The sequence below is a fragment of the Haliaeetus albicilla genome, chromosome 5 (assembly GCF_947461875.1).
Source record: "Haliaeetus albicilla chromosome 5, bHalAlb1.1, whole genome shotgun sequence".
NCBI classification, from domain to species: Eukaryota; Metazoa; Chordata; class Aves; order Accipitriformes; family Accipitridae; genus Haliaeetus; species Haliaeetus albicilla.
Window position 1 is genome coordinate 36340993 of NC_091487.1, and position 25275 is coordinate 36366267.

At 37.0% G+C, this 25275-nt stretch overlaps 1 long non-coding RNA gene across 2 annotated transcripts in view; it reads left to right on the top strand.

Moving 5' to 3' along the window:
- LOC138685498 (uncharacterized) overlaps positions 1-25275 on the top strand; it is an 83196-nt gene that overhangs the window by 40005 nt on the left and 17916 nt on the right. The window contains exons 3-8 of one of the 2 annotated variants that reach the window (XR_011324781.1): positions 368-451; positions 1602-1727; positions 6176-6260; positions 16872-17065; positions 21426-21525; positions 24346-24460. This is a non-coding gene — a long non-coding RNA (uncharacterized lncRNA). Of the gene's footprint in view, positions 1-367; positions 452-1601; positions 1728-6175; positions 6261-16871; positions 17066-20902; positions 21128-21425; positions 21526-24345; positions 24461-25275 lie in introns of those variants that run through there. The other variant, XR_011324780.1, reaches the window with a different exon arrangement.

The window sequence follows — 25275 nt, forward strand, 5'->3', positions numbered from 1 at the left end:
ACAGGTCCTGGGGTCATGAGTTCTGTAGGGGGATTTCCTAGTATTTCAAGGTGCAAGCTCATGGTGCCTAGCCAGTTCCTGCAAAGTATTGATTCAAAGAAAAAGCCTCCAAGCTGAGGTCCTTGGGTTTGACCTCTTTTGCATACTTAAAAACACCATTGTAATGACAATCTAGCAGATATACCAGTTATTCCTTAAGTGGGCATTTAAATATATCCTATTTAATTTTTCACTTGTTCCTTTTACAATTGAAAGGAACTTTTCATTTCAGAAACCAGAATGAAAACGTGTACCTTTTTGGATGGCTTACTGGTATGAGTTCTAGAAATTGAATTTACTTCTCATCACTAAAAATACTCTATTTCAGGCTGGGACTGGGACCTCCTGTTGGCACTCTGTGAAGAGGATCCAGCGTTGTTGCTTATACTATCTATACTTATATTCTGAGCAGGTGGAGTATTTAAACAAAGTGTGATACTATTTAAGACTATACATACTGGCTATGGGATATACAGGCAACTTACCCATTCATGGAAATAAAAGAATCCAGCAAGCAATATTATTCATTGCTATTTCAAATCATATGGCTTGGACAATATAGTAAAAGATGGCAGTCTGCATCACATAAAAAAGCAGTAACTAAAAGCAGATTGCCAGAATTCACAGCACAGCTCATGGAAGACAGAGAGAGATTGAATACTTTAAGTTCAGTCTTTCCTTTGCTTCATATTTTTCTTTCTTTTAAAACGCAAGATGATTATGTCCAGTTACTTTGAGCCAAATTTTCTGTGTTCGCTCCCCAGTGAAAAAAGTTGTTATACAGTAAATGGTATTATATTTTCATATACATGTTTAAGACTCAAAGACCTATTTTTAGGTCATGTCCTCCTTACTACTAGGAAGACGTTTTTCTGGTCCTTCAGGTTGACAAAAAATTGAATCCAGATCTGAAGTCCAAGATTTTTTCCTCATGTTCTGTGATCTGCAGTAATCATTTTCAAAGTGAAGATTTTTAGATCTGGCAAAGGAAGGCACCTCCTGTGTTCTGTTTATTTCAGAAAAGCATACAAGTAAATTTGGCATCAAACTTTAAGTTATCTGGAAAACCAAGTGTTGCAGCATGTTTCATCCTGCTTGTACCACTGTTGCAATGATTTTTGCTAGTTTGGTACCCATGTCTGACCTGCAGTGAAGTTCAATAAATTTCACATTCTTGACAGACTCAGTTAAGTTGTAAAAGATTTAAAAAGCATATGCTTATTGGCTACCCAATTCCATCAAATAATTCCATGCCTTCACCAAAGAATTTATCTTTTTCAAGTCAAACTTCATTTTGAATCCATTCCAATGACAGTTTTAGTCAGTGACAAAGATGCTGACTGGTCCTCAGAAGGACTTGAGTTTTCACTTGCATTTTATCTTGAGTGGAGGTAGCACTATGAATTCTGGGGGTTTTAGATTGCAAAGGGTCAATGGTTGTTGTTTCTTAGGGGAATGTGGAGCCTCTACTCTCCACATCACAGTCCAAAGTTAGCACAGCATGAAAACAATAAAAATTTTTAATGATACGTGAGCTCAGTCAAGTTCCTATGTCACTTCAGATGACTATGATGCAGAAAGGACAATCACCGCTGGAACTAATTGGCATCCTTGTTTCTTGTCACAGGAGAGGTCAAAGACTAATGGTCAAAGACAGGCCAAATCTGAAGATCTTCTACAGTTCATAGGTAGTGTTTGACTTCTATATTTGGGAAGGTGGGACCTGCAGACAGAAATTATCTATTATTATGAACTTGCCCATTGTCAATGTTGCTCAGAGAGAAGAGAAAAGGATTAGAGGTTTCAGTGAAAAACCTTTAAGTTTCTGCAGGATATCCTTCCTAAATCTGCTTCAACATTTGCCTCTGCTTGAATCACATTCTTTTAGCTGCAGGGAACCCTGATAAAAGGGAATTTTATAGTACATGGAAGATATTTAGATTATATCTGAAATATATTTACTTTCAAAATTAGTTACTTTAAATCTATAGACCACCCTTATTTTGCCATCAATGAAACTGTTCCTTCCTAGATGGTAGGAGCTCCATCCATTCTAGTGGCCACATTCACATTGATTTTAGAGGTTTGGAATAAGACTTCTAATCCTTACCATGTTTGCTCAAAGTTGTATTTTGCTTTGATACTGAAGTCCTCCTTTATACAATATTCATTTCATTTCTGTATTAATTTAAACAACTTCAAGGCAATCCTGGAAAAAAAGATGAGTGGAGCACCTTATATGAGTACAGAGTCAGTTTCTAGATATACTACAAACAGGCTTGGGTTATTACGAAAATGAGGAGAAGCATGTTTTCCTATTACCTACATTCTATATATTCAAGTTACAGGTACTGGAATATTCTGCAGGGTAACAAAGATACACTTCTTAATACTCAGATGAACCTAAATTATTAAGCTTATATTTATAATAAATCGGAAGAATGATTGCATGGATATAAAATAGAAAAAGCTATCTTAACCCTATGATATATTGCTCGCATTTTTCTGAGGCTGAACCTAACACAGTATCTCAGGTAGTTGTGAGGAAGCAGTAGAAAATCCTGGCTAAAGAGTCATTTTGAAAGTGTAAATCTAATAAACGACTAAACTGATTTCAAGTAGTTAGTGCTTTGTTGGGCCAAGCTCTGTTCTCCATTTTAAAGCCTTGCCAAGTTTATGTCGGTGTGCTGTGAACCAGGGACCTCTTTCTACCTCAGCTGCATTCTTGGAAACTATTTCAACCAGTGGAAATGACTGCTGGTGTTACACAGATGAAAAGGAGGAGAAATTTTTGATCTCCTAAAGAGTAAGATATCTAAGTTAAATTTAAAAATGCCCTGATGACCAGCAAGTTAATTCTAGCACTGCAGAGAGTCTTAGGTTCTCAATAGCTTCCACTGATAAAATAGATTTGATGGATAAAAGCATTGCAAATACTACAGATTGTAGGCATCAGTGGGTGTAACTCTTCTGACTTTAATGCAGATGCACCTACATACAAGCAGTAAGTATGGCTCTCTGCATGCTAGGTTTACTGGACTAAGATTTTAAATATTAACTGTGAGCAGTGACAATTTTAGTCTTCCATTTCACTTTGATTTTGCTGAAGAAAATAAATATTAAGTGATTGTGAGATATTGAAATTAAAAGCATATTAGAAAAAAATAATGTGTTACTAAACATTGTTCATGCAGCTCAGAAGTAAGATAATAAGTTGTTTCTTCCCTTGAAAAAATTTAGGGAAGAAACAGGTCTGACTACCTGTATATTAGTATGAATGTATCGTGCATGTGCTCAAGAACGACCGTAAGTTCTTAAAGTATTGCAGGAACTGCAAAGAAGTTTGGCAAATGATAAACAACAGAGGAAGTGATTTATTCTGGGGGACTTTGGTTAAAAGGGAATTTCAGTAAAGTGAGAGGATGGGAGTTTAATAAATACACAGGCTGTATACACAAATACATCCACAAATGTATGTCATTGAAGGGAAAATGATGAGATACTGAAAACTGATGTGTGTTTTTAACCTTCTCCCATTCCATTCCATTCCAGCGGTTTTGCTTTCTAAGAGGCATGTTTGCACATCTGGTTGGAGGAGAGAGATTAGGCTGAAAGGACATCTCTCTAACCATGACTGAGGGAAGAAAAACCAGAACACATTTCAAAAACATGCTGAATAGATTAGCCATATGGTTTCAGTGCATTTAATTCATTTTTACAGACAGAAAACAAAAAACTTCTTTTACAGGCCAACATTCAGCTCCGGGATTTAGAGACTGTAAGTGTAGAAATATCAAGACATGACAAAATACAGAGTATGTGAGCTGGGTAGAATAGTCAGAACATGCTTGTTCACTATAGTGCATCTGGCATTTACACTCAGTATTCATTTCCCTTCTCTGGTCTTTCTTATCATAATAGCTGTTTTCCAAGATACTAGACTCTGTCCTTGTTACATTTGACACTGTATGCATGCATATAGCAATGCTACAGTGGGACTTTGACTCTTTCAACATAATCTGTTATTGTCTTTAACATACTGACCCTAAGCAGTATTTTGGAATGTCTTTAGAGTGCCGAAGCATATAATGATAATTCAATTTTTTTTACTGATTCTGCCAAGCAATAATATTTGGTTAATCTATGGTCAGAGTATGAATAGTATTAGGAACTTTGTTTTGCACAAAATCCTAGGAAAAGGGGATGAGGAACAGAGAGACAGCAGCACAAATGGGCAGAATGCTACTGAAACGTGATTACCTAGGAGCTCAAGGGAATGCAAGGATGATTCTGAGTAGTGAAGGGATGTTTTATACTTGGAGTATATTCCTACACTCCGCCTCACTCCTTTCCTTTATGATTCTTGTTATGTGGGCTTGTTGTATCTTATGTAAAAGTTTGCTGTAAACTGTTTGGGATATAGAATGTACCTTCCTGTGTGCTCCCTCAGTTAAAATACTTAGTAAGAAGAAATAAGTTATGCATACAAAAAAAAGCATATAGCTATTTAGGAAGGGCCAAAGTGAAACAGTGAAGCTATCCCTATTCAAATTCTGGTCAGGTTCTCTTTCAAATCTGGATCTGAACTCCATGATTCACAGCTTCATCTGTGGGTCAGCTGGTGGCAGCCAGCAGTCTAGAAGACAGTGTAATGGTAAAGAGAGAATCCTCCTAGGAAAACCAGTAAAGCAATCCTGCTGTTGCCACCTTCCTGCCTTGTTATGGGAAGGAGTAGGTAATGTAGATGTGGCTTCCCCATTGCCATAGTGGTTGAAGGCACACTATCCATCATCCTCAGGTCTGTCATGATATTTCAGGTTTACTATTTTGGCTTAAGAATAACAAGTGATGGTGTTTGTTTTTGGAAGAGTCACATAGTTTTCAATGAATGTCAGAAATTCTTGCTTTCTAAAATCACTCCCAATATTAAAACCAACTACTACCTCTTGGAAGCTAAATCCTACCCAGGATCATGTGGCCTTCTGTGAGTTAAAGGTTTAGAAAGAACCACATACTGGTCAGGGTGGTGCTAAAAGTGCAGCCTGAATTTAGGCTGTGGTTTTCATTTGTGTCCCTGAACCATGAGGACATTGTTTTCTTTAAACATCAAGAAAGAAAAAAAACAAGTTCATTGCTGCAGTTTTACTGTTACCTTGAGGAGACATTGGATCCCAGGCGTTGTGAGGCCCTGCACCATAGCACTCACTGGAATTTTTCTAGGGACTGTAAATGGACTTCTTCCTAAACATGTTAGGCAGAAATCTATCTGGGGGCAAAATATTTAGCATTATTGTCATTTCAATTGTTTAGCAGCCCATTAAACTAGAAGGGTGATTGTCACCTGCTTCCTAATGGACACAGACATCCTTATTATTGTTTTTGGAAGGATCTGTTAAATTTAATAGTAACTGGCAGTCTCAGAAGATGCCAGGGAAGAAATGATGTCAGAAATGTAACTGTATTTCCATCCTTAGATCATATCTATTTGAAATCTGGAATTACAGTGGGTTTTTTCAAATTATTTAATGTCATGATTTAAATAACTTTAGATGTACTTTACTATTTGCCATTTTTATATTGTCTGTGAGCAGTTTGCAATTTTCATGAAGAAAGTAATCAAATTTTGGCATAACACTTGACTTTAGCTTGCTTTCTAGTAGTCCATTAATTGTGTTTGATATTTAAAATTCAGACTGTTTTAATTGCATATGCATAAAGTTAAGCATATTTTAGTTCCCATTCACAGATGTTAGCAAAATAGTCCTGATATGCTCTCTTAACTTCCTGTCTCCTGGATAATCGGAATAGGACTTAAACAATTGGAGAAAGCAGTTAGTTAGGGGCATTTCACCCTGAGAAAAGTAAGAGTTATAGAATTCTTTTTTTCACAGAAGTGGGATACTTCATGTGTCTTGCCTGGCAATTTCTGACCTGTATCAGAATTAGCTCAGATACCTTTCATTTCTGTTTAAAGAAATGCGTGAGCTTGTTATTGAAAAGTTTGGGGTGGTTTGAAAATTTCTTCTTTTAAACAAATCTGTGAAATGATCAATCAACCACTGTATATTGCCAGAAGTCTCGCAATCCAGCACTCAAACAACGCTTTGTTCATACAGACCCCTTCTGTGCTCTATAGGTGACAGTGCCTGAGGAGGTACAGCAAGGGAAACAGAGGGCTCCCTTCCTCATCTCTTAACGTGTTTGGATGCAGACACTGCTAGGTAAGATGCCTTAAAATGGTGTGAGACACAGTGTGGCAGTTGTGTATTTTTCTGTAAGACTGTTTATTTTTAAAGCCTAAAGGAAAGGAGGTAAAGGTTTCCTGTATTCCATAAATACAGCTAGGTCACTGGATAGTATAACCTTGTGGTTGTCCAAGGGGAAATTCCATGTAACTTTATGTGATTATTAGACTCTGTCTCTCAGCTTGTTTTCATCATCTCCTGAAAGGCTGTTAGGAGAAAGGTGAAAGGTTAAATAGAAGTTAGGGCTCAGTCCCAGGATGTGCTGAATGCTTCACGTATCCACCCTTCCTCTGGAGAAGTTAATGGAAAGTGGAGTTCAGCTTTTTGCTGCAGGTGGTTTGCACCTCTGAAGATCAGCGGTGTCTGCACCAGCAACATTTCACTCCACTGTTCGTGGTCTTCATGAAATGGTGAAAAGAAGTTGAAAGAGAGTCTAATAATCACTGGAGATACACTAAGATATAGATGAAGGACCTCCATTGAACACTAAGGTGCTAAGGGAAATGGTTTGGGTGATTTAGCATCAAGCACTCTTTCCTCTAAATAAATATAAGCCAATATCCCAGCAGAGCATATTAGGACAAGGATTTACAAGCAGGACTGCATTTTAGATAGAGGTATCAGTGAATATCCTTATCAGTGGGAATAGATAAAGATCTGGTGGTTAGTTTTTGAAAATAAATTAGTCTTAACCTCAGTATACTGCCTGAAAGCTTATATTCCGTGTTCATAAACTGCCCATCCAGGTTTATTTGGAATAGACACAATATTCTTCATGCCTTACTCTGCCCATGGATGAGGCTGCAGTTTTTAGCTTGTTAAGTTTTATTTTGGAGCAGGTGCCAGGATGCTACTTGTAGATTATGTTTGGACATTGGGGGAAATTTTCATCCCACTGAAGTCAGGGAAAGTTTTGCCATAAAAATGTAGCTGGTCCAGATTTTATTCTAAGTGTTCTGAACATTTTAACATTGGCTCAGATACTTTTTATAAAAGTGAATGAAAAACATCAAATCTATGTTGTGCATTTAGTCTATTTCCAGCACTGCCATAAAATGACTTGTATGAATATTCAACAAAATGTATTTTGTAGGTACTCTGCATTCAGATAATTGACACTCAATCTGTTCCACCTGTCAGATATTTCAATGTGTATCTATAACAAATTTTTTGGTAGTGTTTAGCATTATGCTTTTATCAAAATAGTAAATAAATTGTCATACATGAGAGGAATTACAAGCAGTGTTTTCCCTTCCAATGAAATATGCAGATTATAGAGTTGTGTACATGTGATGAATTTGAATTTATCCAACTGTCCACTACCAAGATCCTACTGGTATTGCTGACGTTCTGTTAATGCCATCCCTGCAATTCATTTAAACTCAGAATATTTCAATTATGTTGGCTTGACCACAAGATGATTTTCATTGGGTGTTGAAGAATGAAAGGGTTTCGGCCTTCTTTGTCCCTTCGGAATACCAAACTGACAGTGCAGGTGGATATTCTCTCCTCTCTGATGGAAGACTCAAATAGGTTCACTACTATCTCTAACAAACACAGTAGTTTTAGACAGCAGGATGGGAACACCAAGAGAGCACCAAGAGGATTAGCTGGGTTAAGATAAACAAAGCTTTAAGGAGGTGATTTGAAATTTAGTGAGGGGAGGTAATCATACTTCTTTTTTTTCTATATTAAGGGCTGTAGTCCATTCCTTGCTTTTAAAGATCTTAGATTCAGCATATAGTAGGGGGAAACATCAAAATGTTTGGTAGTAGACTTTCATTTAGCTCATAAACTTTGTATTACTACTGTGTTCCAAGGGTGGCAAAAATGGAGAGCAGTTACTCAAACTTTTCAAAGACCAGAAAACACAGGACAGATCAATTGAACTCATTAGGATGAGAATAACTTTTCATTTAACAAGTGAATAACTGGGCATATTCAAAATAATAATCTATCACAGAACCCCCAAACCCCCAAACAATTAATTATATGAGCTAAATTTTATACCAGAAGTTTTAAAAACCAAGAGCATTAATTCAGGGAGGATCTGGATTTCTTTGAGGAATTTGACTCCTATATGCTGTTTAAACATGGAAAATATCTTTTGCTTGTCTGTTAGATTTTGCAACAGTAGCCAAAAACTCCCTAATAATTTACATAAACAAAAAGTAAGATTGTAACACGGGAAGACCAACATTGTCTCTGCTTACAAGGCAAAAATAGTCTTTACTGAAAATACATTTAAATTATATACCAAAAGAGCTTGTAGCTGGGTTTTCACTTCAAAACTTATCTGTTCAGAGCACATTATACTTAGGGAAGTGACTTGAAATAAATATACTATGGTTACCATTAAATGTTCCCATTTGCCGACAGCTACCACATGAAACATCTGAGATCACAACTGTTTCCCCTGCAATTAGAACAGGATATATATTTGTGGTAATTTTGTGGTAACCAATGAGAATGTTCTTTGTGTGTGATTTCCACAGGACTTGGACACACATATTGGAAGAAACAAACCAAAACAGGAACCATGCTTAAGATTTGATTGGAGTAAATCATCCCAAAAATTTAACCTGTACATTTAGCAGTTCACTAACAAAAATACAGAGGTGAAGACACTTTTTATTTTTAGCTCTTCAGTTTAACTTCTGCTTTGCAAAAATAGAAATTGATATATCCAAGCAACACAAAATGGGAAGGCAAATTTTGAAAAACACTGGTGGGAAAGGCACGCTTGTAACCCCAAGAGATACTTCCAGGAGCCATATGCACTGTGATAATATGCACCCCTTATCAGTAAAAGTATGTCAAGTAGGTCCAGTAAAGAAATACCCAGTATCTGCAGAGTGTGTCCACCCCTACTTCACCATCAGGTGACTCTGTCGCATCTCATTTAACCATGATTGTCATGTGCTGTCAGCAAAGATTTGTGTTCTTAGTGGCTGCATTTATCATGAGAAACAACTCTTCTCTCTGCATTAATTTCTTTGACTCAAAATATTGTTTTAGGCAATGAGCTGCTCTTTCCAGGTTACGCTCTCATAAGGAAATGAAAAACAGCTCATGTTGTAATGAGAACAGGTTTCTGATGTTTTCATCTTCTGGTGTCCCAGAAATACCAGGAAATCAGCTTCTTCAGAGGTAGGTACAGATGAAAAAACAGGAAAAAATGTTTAGTCCAAGGGGTGAGTAAAGCTTCATTCAATCTCAACCAATTCAACAGTTCCTCAGGCTTTCTTCTTACCTCCCATGGTTTCCCAGTGGTTTCAGATGATTCTAAGATTTATTTCCCATCAGTACAAGCTTAACAGATATGCTGCACCGAATTCTCTGTACAAGTCATACTGATTACAAGAAATCGTTTTCATTCGCAATTTTGCTCTGAATTGAACCTAAATATCAAATAAAAATGTAAAAAAAGAACAAAGCATGTAATTACAGGACAAGCAATTACCACATCATATGTAAATGACACAAAACATCTTTTGGACAAAATGTATTGAACTTTCACAGAATGAAGAAAATATGTGTGGCTACCAGATTCCACTCTGGGTCTAAAGGACTTGATCACCACAGAATTCAGTATTATAGTCCTGAATCTTTCCTTTTTTTATATAGAAATTTCCTTCCCTTACACAAAACCCAGCTACTACACAGCTCCTCTGTACTCAGTTGGATACTGCGCTAACTTTGCTCTTGTTGAGGCAGTGACACAATTAAATATATAAAGTGACACTAGTCACACTAGATGCTTCTGTTATTACCACAAGATGTGTTCTGAAGAGCTCGCACATTTCTGCCGAGGCATAACGAGGTGGGGAGCTGAAGCTGTACCAAGTATGTACACACTTCCAGCACTGCACTTTGGTTAGGAATGCTGTCTTGTACTGAACTGTTCCATCTGACATTTTTAAGATCTCACTAAAGGATTTTTAAAAATACTTGTCACTCCAGGAAAGCTTTATGGCTGGAATAACTTTGGAAGAAGTCTGACAATTTTACTAGCTTATGTTGTGAAGTATTGGCTCTTTCTAAAGTTCAGTCACTTTTGGTAGGCGTATAAGAACAGATGAACAAACTGTATAGAGGAAGGACTAATACTCAACTATGATTATGTCCCAGTGATTTCTTTTTGTCATATCCTGGAGATGCACACCAGGTCTCTTACTCTTATTTGGCAGATCTCCACTGGATGTAAGAACTCCAGACAGCTTTTGTTCAAACCAATAACAGAACTATAACTGCTGTAAAATATCAGATTTATTTTCACCAATAGATTTACTATTCTTGCATGGTGAAGTTTTCCCAGCGGGATAAAATACATAGGAATGAAATAACCACTCCCTTAACACTCTCCAAGGAATATAATCTGTATGTCTAACAAAGTGGCACCCTGCCTCTCTGCAGGTCTGCTGAATTATTTTACAGTGTCCATTGCTTTTACTGAAGATTAGCCACATGGGTGTCATTGATTTCACATAGCTTTAAGCATAGATGTCCCACCCATGTATACTGCTATTCAGGATTTGTACTCCTTTTAGGAATTTCAACACAATGTGGAAATCTTTGGTTTTAAAGTCTTGCTTTAACCTTAAAAATAATCTTTGTAAAACCAACATTTTATGATCTGAATCCACACTTCAGTAGTTTGCGTACAATGTTTTCTCAGTATATATGTAAGAATCACCATCCCTGAGGCAAACTGGATACGGCTAAACTTTCCTTTGGTGATTGTTAGCAGGCCATATTCCAGATCAGTCTCCTTGCACACATTACACTTACATCAGACCAAATATATTTAACTGGATCTTTGAATATATTGGAAATAGTATGAAATTAGCCTCTTCAGTAGTATTGTTGAAAGACATCATAACAATGTGATGTATAAAAACACATACCAGACTTTTCATGAACTCTCTCTCTCTTTAAAATCCACAGAAAAACGTATATGTTCTGTTTGATATGTCTTTTGAGTTCTCTTCCAGAAATTTCAAACCAGTGCAAGAAACATTAAAAAAGAAGAGGGCCTCCTCGTTAAAGTAAAATGTGCTCCACTTATTTCTCATCCCAGTTTTATTGATTTATTCATTTCTGTGGGCATGACCTACAAATTTAACCAAAAAACCTCCAACAATCCTGACCTGAATTGATCCATTGCTTAATTTCAGGTGGATAGGTATATTTCTTTTAAGAAAAATGGCTGCAAAATACATGCTTCCTAGTAAAACAGTTTGGAGATATGAGTAGAATATAAAAGCATGTTGAATTTAAAAAAAGTTTGGACAGGCTTGTTAAGTACAAATCTAGTTATGACATCAATGCAGAGATGGATAACAAGCTAATGATTAAAGAAATACTGAGTGATCTGTAAAAGTATCCGGAGCCTTGCTATTATTTAAAAAAGATTTCAAATAATTTCTTGAATGTGAAAGGGCAAACCTTGGAACTTAGCCCAGAAAAGCAGGCTGTAGAGCTCAATGTACTTCAGGGCCTTAGTAATGGTTGTCTGCAATAGGATGAGATCCCTCTCTCTGAGCACTCCAGTGCATCAGAGAACCATACTATGAAGAGAAACTCATATGTATGCCAGGAGTTTCTGTACGGTTCCTGCTGTCAACAGAAACTAGGATTCTAAGTTTCCACTGCAGTCCCTCTAAAGCAGAATAATGTGCATTCTTCTTGGCTAGACAGTTCAGATATCTACTCTCCAGCAGAGTCCCCACTACAATTGTGTTGGAGCATGGTAGTCATCTGACAGGTTGTGTTCTTATTCTTCTCATTTTGTGGGTGTCTAATGCAATTGCTTTGCCATTGAATCACCTTCCATTAAAAAAAAAAAATCAATTATGTTTTATAAAGCCTTTATAAAATGGTAGTTTGAAAAGAATGCAAATGTACCTTCCAAAAGTAAAAGTGTCGCAATCAAAACTTTGAGTAAATTGTTTTATTATGTTTTTCCTTTAAAACTTATTCAAACATTACTACCAATGTTTGGTCAGAAAAAATAGCTAACTGCAAAACTATCTTTTTATTTTCAAGGAAGTCTGGTTTTATATGAAGATGATAAACATACATCTGGGCCTCCACTTAAGAGTAATTTAACGTAACCAGAATGACTGCTGCCTTGAAAGGCAGTCTGAGAAGATATTGTGTCAAAACTTGTGGTTTGCCTCATGAAGAATACATTACCTTCTTGTTTAAATTGAAACCCACATTTTGATTCTTTTCCTATTCACATGTTCTGCCTGGCATTCTGAATATTTCTTTGCACATCTCAAATCAGTATGGTTTTATTGTTGTGAAGCTAAAACTACAGTCCACTGGCTGTGGATCCTGCAATATTACTGGGTATAACCTGTCAAAGGTAACTGGAGTTATGTCCCACCTTTTGCTGTTCAAGGAAAATTTCTGGATTCAGTCATGCTATGTTTACTTTCCTCCATGTTATCATCAGCCACTGGAAGAGACTTCTTCTGACCCTTAAGTGCTCAATCTGTCTCATACAGCTTCTATGGGGCACACAGTGCTTTCTTTTGGGTCCTCTGGGGCCTTCGTGGGCAGCCAGTGGTTATGTTGCTATCTGTTGTTTGCCTTCATGGTCAAAGAATGCCGGTCAAGCCACGTTTGCAGATAAAAGTAGAATCTTTTATTAGTCCAGCTGTTATAGCTGGGTAAAGCAAGCAGGCTTTCACGCAGCTAAAATCTTCTTCAGGCTAGAGGCAAGTTTCTCCACCTTTTCTAGCTATCTGTCAAAAGATATTATTTCCGACTGCAAATTTTGTTTGATCTGGATGTGAAACACTTGTAAAGGTTTCACAGTCACCACACTTGGAATACCTTGTTTTACCAGCTACCTTAAATCACAGTGAACTCAAGTCAAGTAAAATGTAAATAAAAGCATTCATTTATAATATCCAAAATAGGCAATGCAGTTGTCAATTTTTATAAAAAAGGTAAAAAAAGCCAGAAGAAAAGGTGCATTTACACTGCTTCCATGAAGTTAAAATTTAAAGATGTCTCTTTCTCCTTCACTGTCTTTATTGTAAGATGTTAGATTTGCCATCATTTGGCATATTTTATTCTTCAAGTGGCAATCTTGACAGAGACCTTCTTTAGGTAGAAGGTTACAACTATTGATTTTAAAATCCTGGTAAGGGTCTAGTCAGATATAATGTTTTCCTTGATACTTCTTTCTCCAAAAGCCCATTTACTTCTAGAAGTAACTTATTTGAAGATTATAATCTCATTCCTATAGCTAAAATAACACAATACAACACAAAATAGCTGTCAAACTACACCTTGTTTCTTAGTCCTCTTTTTGTACAAAGATCTTGGAACAAGCAATTATTCAGCTTCTAGAATTGACACTGGTCAGAGTGGTCATAAGTTATTAGTGATTGAATCCTGAACAATATATCCCCAGAACATTACAGTAAAAGCCTCAGGGGATGCAATCAGTTTGCCTGTGTTGCCAAGTCATAATCTTCTGGCCAATGTATTTCCTACAGCATCCTGACTGGCTGACCACTTAGGTCCAGATTGTGGGCCAAACATGAAAGCCAACAAAAAGGAACTGTCATAACGTGGTCAAGGAAGTTAAAAACAAAACCCAAAACCCAATAAACAAACAAAAATGAAAGCAGAATGTACAAACCTGCTGGAAAAAGGAGAATGCTCAACTTCTTATATTCTGTCCCTCAGCTCATGGTACTTGTTAAAGAAAAGATGTTATAGAAATGTCTGATCTCTCCTACCATGGCCACTGTTTTGTTCTTGCACTCTTCTTTATCTCACCTACGCCAGTCTGTGCAGCCCAGAGCAGATTAGCTGGGGCATGTGCATTAAAGGACCAGTGCACAATTTTCAAGGATTCTACCACTGGCAATTCACTGAATGTAATCCTGAAAGGGAATTTAATTCACTCAACCTATTAGATTAATAAAAATATTTATATATAGTGCATATGAAATGGGAATATTTTCTGTGTATTGCAGCTGTAAATACCTTTTCCCTTTACCAAACCCTAGGCAGCATGATTCAGTAGAGGGTAAACAGTTAATTACTTTTATTTTTCTAATAATTGCCCAGTCTCCACGGTCCATCTAATGACTCTGAATGTAAAGCCAAACCCAGGTCTTGGCTTAAAATTCCCCCAAACTTGGTAGTGTCAAACCTGATTTTTTGGTCAGGGTTATCTGTAGTTTTGTTCTCATATACCTGTATTTTAAACATTTTTTTTTAGCATAACCAGACATGTACCTTGAGAGGTGCTTAACAGGCAATACCAGAAAATGCAAACCACAGTGTTCGTTTGTTCTGTTCAGTGGTGTAAACCTTCAATTAGAAACTAATAAGCTGTTACCTTATATAGGGAACCTTTAAATACTTGGTGCTTACAACATAGTAGTTGTATATATTTATGTAAATAGAGTTTTATTAGCGGGCTCTATGCACCTTATGGCAGTCCCTGTGTAGGTTAATATGGTAGAAGTAAAAAGGAACTGAACAGTGTGTCCTTGTTTCAAATGACAGCAACAGCTTCAGATTTCAGGAGTATGGACTTCATTCTGAGAAATATTGAGAATCATCCTAACCAAAAATCCTGCTAAAATGCATGGCTAATCAACACTTATTAGCTTGAAGCCAATTGCAAGAAGCTGAAATTATTCCTGAAGTTTTTACTTTTGCTCAAGTGAAAAGTCAAGAGTCACTGTAGTTTTCAGATTGATTTTAGCTTAGGATTTCCATTTCTGACTTCCTATCAGCATCCCTGGGAGTACAGTGAGGCACAGAGACCTAAAGTGGGTTGTACAGGCCACTATGGTACTCCTGGGTATCCACAGATATTGTTCTTTGTGCTGTAGCTTGACTAAAATGAAGAAACATGACATTGCATTGTAGCTGAACAGGTACCGTCTATGCTCAAACTCCTTTGTTTAATCCAGCCACAAAAGGACGCAGAGGAACTATGTACTTCAGAGCTCAAAGTGCTTTGGCAGTGTGGGCTGTAAACTGATAGAAAACGTTCCTACATATGTGTTTTCCTTTCTTGTTCTTACTAATTGCATTTTTAAAATTATACTGGTGGGTTTCACTAACATACCTTCTGCATCCATGTGCAGCTATGGGCATTTTGAGAGGCTGAGAGGTTTTTAAACAATTGCCATTCAAAAATCACTTGAAAGGTTAGGTTCCTGCAAAAGGCTTCATCTTAAAAAGAGTTTTAAAGCAAGAAAAATAATATCACCTCATAGCAATAATTCATGTTTTAAAATACAAGCCATTTCAAGTCACCAAGCACACAAGAAATTATAATCTTTAACTATTTTAACTAGTCATTCCTTCCTGCCTTCTTTCCTTCCTTTCTCATGTTTTGGAAACCAACTAACATTCTTCCTAAAAAAATTACCTAAAAACTGTTCTTGGCTAGCCATTGTGTGTGCCGAGGTTTTGATACTGAGAGCACGTTAATGGCCAAATTATAAACCCTTGAGAATTAACATTCAGAAGACAAACATTAACAGACCCTTAACTGCAGTCGCACAAACCAAGATGCTATAAATTATGGGGTGGTGGTGTTAAAAGCACTGGCTTCCTGGTATCTGGCACCCAAAACCTTTTCATTTGGGTATATATCAGGCTGCAGAGAGGTTGCCACTTGCCACTTGGCCAGTATTCAGCTGGCAGAGATGTTTGTTTAAAGTTCAGGCCAATCGATGGCTCAGGCCTGCAATTGAATATTTTGTTGTTATGCCATGAGAAATATTTACCCTTCTCTGTTTTTTTCTCCTTCCTTCAGTCATTCACTCTCCTACCTAGGATTTCTATGTGAGACAATACTTGCCAGGTTTTGTAGCTATATGTATGAACAATTCTGGCACAGTATTTTAATGAGCTAATTTCTGTCTTTATAAATGTACATGTAGTCAGGATAGCTTCATGGATTTCTCATGGATCATGGGCATGTTCTTGTGGTACAACCTTCCCTTGCATGAGCACATGCTGTGTTTGATGCCAGGGTCAAAAGGAAGCTTTGAACACAGGCTTCTCAAAAACTTTGCAGTTGCAGACTTTATTAAGCTGAAATTGTCAGTAAAAAGAATTTTTATGTCCTCTGTCAACCAGTAGCTACAATGTGATGGAAATCTGTTTGTCTATGCCTTGTACAGCTGTGACATAGTGCAGAAAGTTTAGCATCACTGTTCCCACTTGCTGTTGCTGGCTACGGGAGCAGCAAAGCTTTTGGATAGAGCCAGCCAAGTCAAGCACATGGGTTTTAGCATGTTCTTTCTGAAAAAGTAAACAAGGGGCCTACCCTCTATGCTCAGCTCTGCCTCAGGTGAACTTTCACATATGTGAAATGATTTTCTCCATACTGAACTGAAATGCATCACACTTAGTATGTTTGTTTGCTGGTCTCATATAGTTTTGCTACTTATCACTAAGACGCACAGTCTTCAATTTCATTGAATTGAACCAGACAAAAAGTACCTAAAGCAGGGAATGCTTGAATGGGTTCATAAACAACTTCTTAATGCATTGCTCCTGTACCTATTTATTCCTTCCATTGTATTTAAGGTGGAAGAAAAGAGTTGTGAAATGTATTGCCCCTTTCTAGTGAAGAAAACCAGCCCAAATCTTGTCATTTCTAGAATGTTGAAGCACCTTTCCTGAAGAAACATCTCATGTCCTCTGAGTTGCCCGTGGCAGGTGCCATTCTGCCTCCTTAGAGCTGGATGAAAATATTCCACCAGACAGAGATCTTGTCTAAGGTGAGATTCTTCTCCACACAACGTTTGGGAGTGATGCCTTAATAGTAGTTTCAGCAAATCCCCAGGATCATGAATTAAACAAACAGAAGTTCTCATGAGCAATGTGCTGTGATGTATCAGCAGCTCCTTCCTTGCCCCTGTTTCTTATTGCTCTCTTGGTTGCCTGGGTCTGACTCTCAAACCATTCAGAAGTAAGAACCGAGTATGGCCAATGCAAAATGAAGTCTGTTTTGGAGACTTCCCAAAAGATAAAGGGAGAATCACTTTTTTACTCTGCATCTAACCATAGACCCTCACCCACTGTTTTTTGTTTGCAAGCATGCTGGGCAAAATAGATTAGACTATGGGAGAAAAAATTCCTGGGTTTTAAGACATTTGTATTTATTGTCTCACTGCACTAATAAGGTACTTATCAACTTGCTTGAGGCCAGACTAGCTCTCAGTCAAGACTAAGTTTCACTAGATTAGGCTTCACTATGCTTTCTAGGCTTTACACGTGTTCATACAACTGCACCTTTGCCCTGTGGAAGGACAAAAATGTCTACCATAGAAATAACACAGAACATGGTTAGACAAAGCCAATGAATATGCTGCATGATTACTCTGCAAAATTCTCTGTTAATTTGAGGGGGAACTGTAAGTACTAATATAGTTAACAAACCTGAAGTCAAGAACACTAACCCCTGAGTCATTCTGTGTTTAATCCTAGGATGCATCTCTGATAATACATTTTACTTGCTCCCAAATGTTGAGAGATTATTTGTTTGGAGTCCACTGTTTGTGCTCGTAAAAGCTTCCTCCAGGCAGTCTTACTTACTTATTTGTAAAACCATCCTGTTGACCTGAATGTAACCAGCTGTGTTGTCAGGTAGCAGTGCTTTAAAGAAGGATGCACTGAAATTGATTAACAAGTCTGCTGTCCGAAAGGGTAACAAGTTGCACAGGAGAGTAACAGTGAAGAATTGAGGACAGTAACTTCTTAAATCACTCGAGTGTCATATTCTGGAGCACATCTGGACTCCATCTATATAAACAGCAGTCTGATGAAAAGCCCTGTTCCAGGAATAGCCTGTGTCCTTAATCTGAGGGCTAGTAAAGGCCACAGAGAATTAAGTGTGATAAGCAGTTGCACTCTACACAGTCCCATGGGAAATTCTAAAACTAGTAGGTCAGATCTAATTCCTCACTCCAAAACGTAATAGATTGCCTCTTATTGGTTTTGTTTCTTTGTTTGTTTTGTTTTGTTTTCAAAATTAGTGAGGTGCAGAACTAAATCCCTTGTCTTTCATTAGGAAAAACTTAATGCTAAAACTTTATGAGAATAATGTGGGGACATATGGGATAGCCTTACCTGTAGGGAATATTAGCTGTTGTTCTGTTCATTATTTGTAGAGTGTGGTGTTCTTGGCATGCAGACATAAAACATGGTAAACAGGCAGGGGGAATGGTAACATTTAATAATGACCCTTGTACATGATATATTCATATGTATATTCACAGGGCAAGTAACCAGCGCTACTTGATGAAGTAAAGCAAAACAAATTTAGGCTGCTTATAAGGGAAACATCACTTAATTGCAGCAATCTATTAGACTATTGAATAGCTTCCCAAGGGGAAAACAAGAAGCTTATTGTCTGAGTCATTTAAAAAGAACTTCCATAGAGCTCTGGAAAATATAGTGTAGAAACAACAACATTTTGGCAGGAGATGGAGTATATTGCTTAACACGTTTCTCTCTTCTCTAATATCTATGCTTTTATAATTTTGAGCCAGATTCTAAAACCGAAGGTTAATCTTCGCAGTCACAAAGACCTGTAAATTTGATCTTGGTCTGATTCCAGCTTAGAACTGGACTCTGAAATTAGGAAGCCCAGCAGTAGAGCAGGGTGCGTCCTTCAAAGGAAAGCCCAAAGCCAAAGTTATGTCTTAATTTGTCAGTATGGATCAGGTTCTTCTCTGGTAGAGGTATATTTTGCAAACTTTTAAGAACCTGAATTGAGTCAAAAGTGGGTTGGGGGTGAAGTTGGAGTTTTATGAATTTAGGTGAAAATTTGCAAAACTCGAATATAACTTGATTTGACAGTACTGGCTGAATTCCACTTTTACCCTTTGATTTTGCTCAAAGTCAAGCCAAGGGAATAAAAATATAGATGGACCAAAACTAAAACATACACCAAAAGTCTTGAAAAGAAAACATATTGCATTTGTTCAGATGCACCCGATACTTGTAATAAACGGTTCCTTCTTACTAGTAATTACAGATACAGTGGTAAGAAAAAATTCAGAGAACTGAAACATAATGCAAAACTCAAGCAGAGTTCATAAAAAGCCCTGGTGGTTTAGTTACTTTTGCTTTCCACAGCATTTTCATTCGTCTGGTTTTTTTCTGTGATATCAGTGGCAAAAAGAACTAAAATTGAACAAAGTAGCTGTCACTGGTTAAAACCGAGAATTTCAGAAATGTCAGAAAGGATTCTTTCCATCAAATTTCCAGACAAAATTTTAGAAAATAAAAGTTACGCAGTGCTTTATTATTGTTGCAGGATTACAAATCGTTCTGGAAACTTCAACAGTGAGCTAAAAATATGACATTTTCTAGTGGGTTACAGTCTGAGTTAAGCTATTAATTGAAGGAAAGTCAACATAAAAATAAGGATAGGTATGGGACAGAAGAAATTTATGAGAAAAACGTGTTTGTCTCATTTCTTGTGATAGATTTGGTATATAATATGCTTTCCTTTTAACCCTACAGGCATTACGTAGCCATAATTGTAGAGTTTTTTTCATTATTGCTTAGCCAAAACTGTAGAAAAGCCTGGATAAAATCTGTGGAGGTGTTTTGTTTTTCTTTTAAAAATGCAGAAGATATTTTCTCCCTATGTTTGCAAACAAAACTTATGGTTTTTCAGATCTTTCTGAAACGTTATCTATTTTAGAAACAAAATATTTTGAAAATTGTTAACTATTCTCCACAATTCCTTTGAACATTTCCGTTTTAATGTTGAAGCTCTGAACTGTCTATCTTTAAGTACTAGTGATAATATCTGCAATAGAGGATAGGTGCATTTAAAGTTACAAAAGACTTACCTTGTTTTTCCATCTCTTCTTCCTTTTCATCAAGATATATAAAATTAAAATAAGCTAATTTGATGGCTACACTTTGCTATAAAGATGGAACATTTTGCTGTGAAGAAGAAAACCATTTTAGTATAATGAAGTCAACATATGAAAGGAGTAGACAGAGTCTAGGAAAAACAGAAGAAATATTTTGCAGTAAGAATTCTGTTGTGGTCCTAATTTTTAATATACACTCAGAAATAAAGAGCACCATCTCAAAAGAGAAGTGTTAACATGCATTTCATGTTGTTGACAATTCCTGACTAACAGAGAGACTGAAAGTTCAGGAAATCTCAAGTTAAGATACTGCTTTCTTTCTGATCCATTCTACTTCTGCCACTCACAATTCACTCACATAAGAGTAGCATCTATTTAAAAAAAAAGATGAGTGAAAACAAAATTGAAAAGTAACTTCATCTCTGAACAGACAGCAGGAACATACAGAGCTATGGAGAGCACACTTGAAAAGCTAAACAGAACATTATTGGAATAAGATTGAAAATAAATGCTTTCAGCAACTTTTCCTGGGCAGGGCTGTCTTTTCTCCACAGATTTCTTTAATTTCCCCTTTGCTATTGGGCTTCTTTTTACTGTCCAACAACTTACCTAATAATGAGAAAACAAATACCAGTCCTTAAAAAATATGACCACATGCTTCCCGCATGGCTGTATATGAATTCATAAAAACCAAACTCAGTCTTTCTCATGCATGCAAATAAAGCATTGCTTTCCTGTGATCATTTAATCTAGGAAACTGTGGTTATCAACTCTGCCTCTGTTGCTGCATGCAGACTATAGAGTCTGCCTTACTCTAGCTAGTCTTGCAGTAGCAGTTGCTGAACTAGAAATTAGATTGACTTTCAATCTGTGATGCTAGATTTAAAAAAAAAAATTAAAAAAATCATGGGTCCTGATATGGAAGACTATAATCAAAGACCGAGAGTAGTATGTAACCTTTTTCTATTTAAATATTAAAAATTGTCTGTTAATGTGTGTGGCTAGCACTGGTAATGCACAAGTCTCCTTTGGTTTTGGGAAGGGAAGTTCCTGCTATGGGATTACAGGAGACCAAGAAAATGTGCATTAAACAGCATGGAAGTTCACCAGGCAGTAAAACTGGACTTTCAACAGCATGAGAATAATTTTTGTTGCATGTGGTTTGTCATCTCCTTTTCAGATCTCAGCAGGAATATTTAAAGAAAAGCCTTGTTAATGTTAATTGTATTCTTTCAATTTCAATCAGAATCAGGTCTAAAAGGAACCTAAGTACAGGAAAGATAAAAGATAACCTCAAATATCTGAACCCTGGTGAAAAAAAAAATCTGCACTTGGAACATATGAAGGTAAGTGCTGTTGGAGAAGTTTTCAGACCCTATTTATCAAAACTTAAAGCGCATATGTGCCCAGTTGTGGTCTCTAGTGAACATATTCTGATAGCATATTTATGAAAACTGGCAGTATGGTTGTTCATAATTATGATAATCTCTATTTTTAGAGCACTAACAACGTTGTAAGTACTTCATAGATTTATATAGGAGAAAGATCCTCTGTCACAAACAATTTACAATTCCAATGGGAATTAATAAGTTTATTTTCTACCAGCTGGATCAACCATTCTGAGATGCTGCTCAGAGAGCAAAGCATTTTTCTTTAATCATGGGGTGTAAGCACCTGGCTAACTGTAAACCTCACTTAAAGTTAGTCATGTTTTTAAGTATTCAGCTGAATATTAGCACTTAAATACTTTACTGAAGTAGGCCTTCAGATTCAACTGTTATTTGTGTTGATACCTCATGGTCCTTGCAAAAGAAATTAAAGGAAGAATCTGAATTTGGAGAATATGATGTCTTATGAACTGCATTTTGAAATGGAAATTAAAGTACGTTTACAGCTTTGTGGAGCTCTCTGAAATTTAGGTTTTAAAGCAAGATATTTACATTTAAAAATATGTTTTATTTAGATACTGAAAATACATCTCCCAAGAGCTTAGTCTGCATATAGAAATTATATTTAAAATACATACATATGTATATGTATGACTTGTATTTGAAAGGAGAGCAGGCATTAGGAATAGTATACACTTACTGCCAAAAGCGAAGTCTGTTAGAGCAATCATTTGGTCCACCAGAAATGCTCTACTGCAAACAGAGCTACTTTGTGTCTGTGGAAAAGGAAGTGGCTGTATTGAAAAAAACAGCAACTACTGAACAGCCTCTTCTCTGTACACTTTTGCCTAAACAAGGAAAATACCCAACAACATGTACAACAAAGGGGCTTCGGAGAAAAGTAACAAAGGCTAGTCCAAACCTGGCACAAAAAGGGACAGACGAAAGAAAATTTCTAGCATGGTATTTCTAGATGATCGGGTAGACTGACAGATGAAGTAATTACTTTGCAATTTCAAGTATCTTACTTGAACTTTGGTCAGTTGAATGTTGGATGAAAATAGTGTATTAGGTATTTGTTGACTGAGTGGAAAATATATGGAGAATGACTATTATTTATGTGTTGTAGCCAGAAGCTCACCCAGACAGGTCCAGTTCCTGCTCTGCCTTACTACAAAGTGAAAAGGAGATTTTACACTCAAGCAGGAAGATCATAGCTGACAAATGCATACAGATAGATGGGGCAGAAATATAAGTATGGTAGTCAGCATTGTAGAACCAACCCTGAAATCTCCTTTAGGATATAAAGTGTCGTTGTAATTAGTCTGTGAAACATAGGATGGAAACAAGTTGTTATTCCAAGGGTAGTCTTTAGAGGAACATATGTCTGAAGACATGGCCTTGCTGCTTGAACAAATCCTGGTCACAGACATTCTTGAATATGTTGTTGGCTGAATGTAGCTGAAACAGTTTATGAACTATAACTAATTAGAGGGACATCCACTTGCTGAATGAAATTGGACTAAGAGGACACTAAGTGTTTAAATCCCTTCCCACGGTGGTCTGGGCATCCTTCTAACGGTTAACTGGCACCAGGGAAGCACTTTTCAAACCATACCTTTTCAGACATATTTATCATGCCAATGTTATAAACAGTGTAGGATTTGGAAAGATGTAAAAAAAGCCCTGTGATATAGTTGCTGTGTTATAACACTGAGTTTCTAAAACACAGCAGTATGTTTTTCCTGTGGTGCAGCTAGCCAAGCATCTTGCTGCCAGGTTTCCATGATCTCCTAGGGTAAAATGGCAATCATTTAAGAGTTTGAGTCCTCGATACTGTAACTAATAAGGAGCCACAGAACGCAGAGGGAGGGTAGATCCACAAAATTCACCTGTGGAGGAAAATGGGGAAGCTTCTGTACACTCCAGCATATAGAGCAGAACTACTAAACTGGCTCTTTGTTTGGTCTTGACACAGTGCCTACTAGCATAGCAGTACAGGTTTAAGGAATGTTTTTGCTATCACATGCATAAAAGCATCCAACCAAAAATATAATGAATGCCTGCAACTTATACATAATTCACACATTTGTATATATATATGAGGGTATATCCTATTTTTGCGACCAATTCACAGGCATGAATGCATACATGTGTGCAAGCATATGTGCAGTTTTGATTTTCTGTTTATGAAAAAGGCACTGTGGGAGAATTTTATTAGTAGATACTAAAATGTGGGCCTCTCAGATGCTTCGTACGAGTGTTTCACTTCATTTGTACTCAATGGGACATTCAGAATATAGGAATCTGACATAGCTCTTCACCACATATACACGTTGATATGTTGAGCTTTCAAGGACAATATTCCTTTTCTTATTTGAAAATTTCATTCTGCTAACTGATTTGGTGTCACAAAGCTGTGTGATAGTTATCAGGAGCTCTGAGCATTAGGATCTTCTTTCTTTTAACATCCATGAAACACTTGCTTTGTTCCTTTCATTTTCCCTAACTGAAAATTTTAGTTATTCAGTTGTGGAAGCAGAAGGATAAATGGTAGCACTCTGATCAAGAGTTTCTGAATAATGTGCTCCATGATTCAGAGGAATGGTATGAGGAATAATCAAGAGCCAGTACCACCAGAGGCAATGGGAGCCTCTATAGGAGGTTAAGATACAGAAAATGTCAGGAAAAAGACTGATATTGTGGCATTGTTTCTGTTAATTATACCTGAATCCCCACATTTGGCCTTGTGACTTGTTCTACTCATTAATTTTGTAGTGAGGAGTAAAACCCTGAGCTGGCATAAAAGGCTAATTGAGAACTATGTGAGCAGTTTGGGTATAATGAAGCTACACAGAAAATAGCCATTTTCAGCTATGAAGCACTGCAACTGGTGAGTGACTTTGAACAGTGCAGATCAAAAATCCTAAAACAAGGGAGTGCTGCTAATAAAATCATCATAGCAATCAGGCAATGCAACAAAGAAGAGAGTATCACACTTTACAAATAGCATAATGGAAGAACCCATCTGACCATACCGGTTGATGGGCAACTCCTCCTTCTTACTGGTTTTCCATTGCTACACAATCCATATAACTGGTCCACTGCCTTATTATGCAAATTTTAGTATGTTTATAATTTTAAGTCACAAAATATGGAATTCCCTCTATTATTATGTTCTCAGAAACTGTAATATTCTGGCCTAAGAATGTTTGACTTTTCTTAGAGTTAACACCAAGTGAAATATAAGAGAGGGGTTTTAGTCCAGATGCATTGCCCACAACCAGGAAACATTCTTCCATTTTTGTTGGTATGAGTGAAGTCAAAAGTAATCTTACTTCTCTGGTAAATTAGTCTCTGTTCACAAGAACTCAACAGCTGACTCAAGATGAGAAATCCTTGTATTTCAAATAGAGTGCATAAATGGCAGGAAACTGATGATAAATCTGAAAGTGTGAGGCATACTACCAGAATGGGTCATTGACAATGATGGAGAGGAGTCATCCAGAAAAACATGGGTGCCAAAGGAAGAAATGCTGGCAAATAAAGTGGGAACCAAACCATTGTCTTTTATAGCTGAAAAAAGTGGATAGGCTTTTGGGTCCTTCTAGTCTGACATGGAAGCAACAAGTCCCCTTGTAGACATGGCCCCAGTCAAACAGAGGAGATACAAAACTGATAATCTGTCCCTTGTGGCTTCAAAGGAAT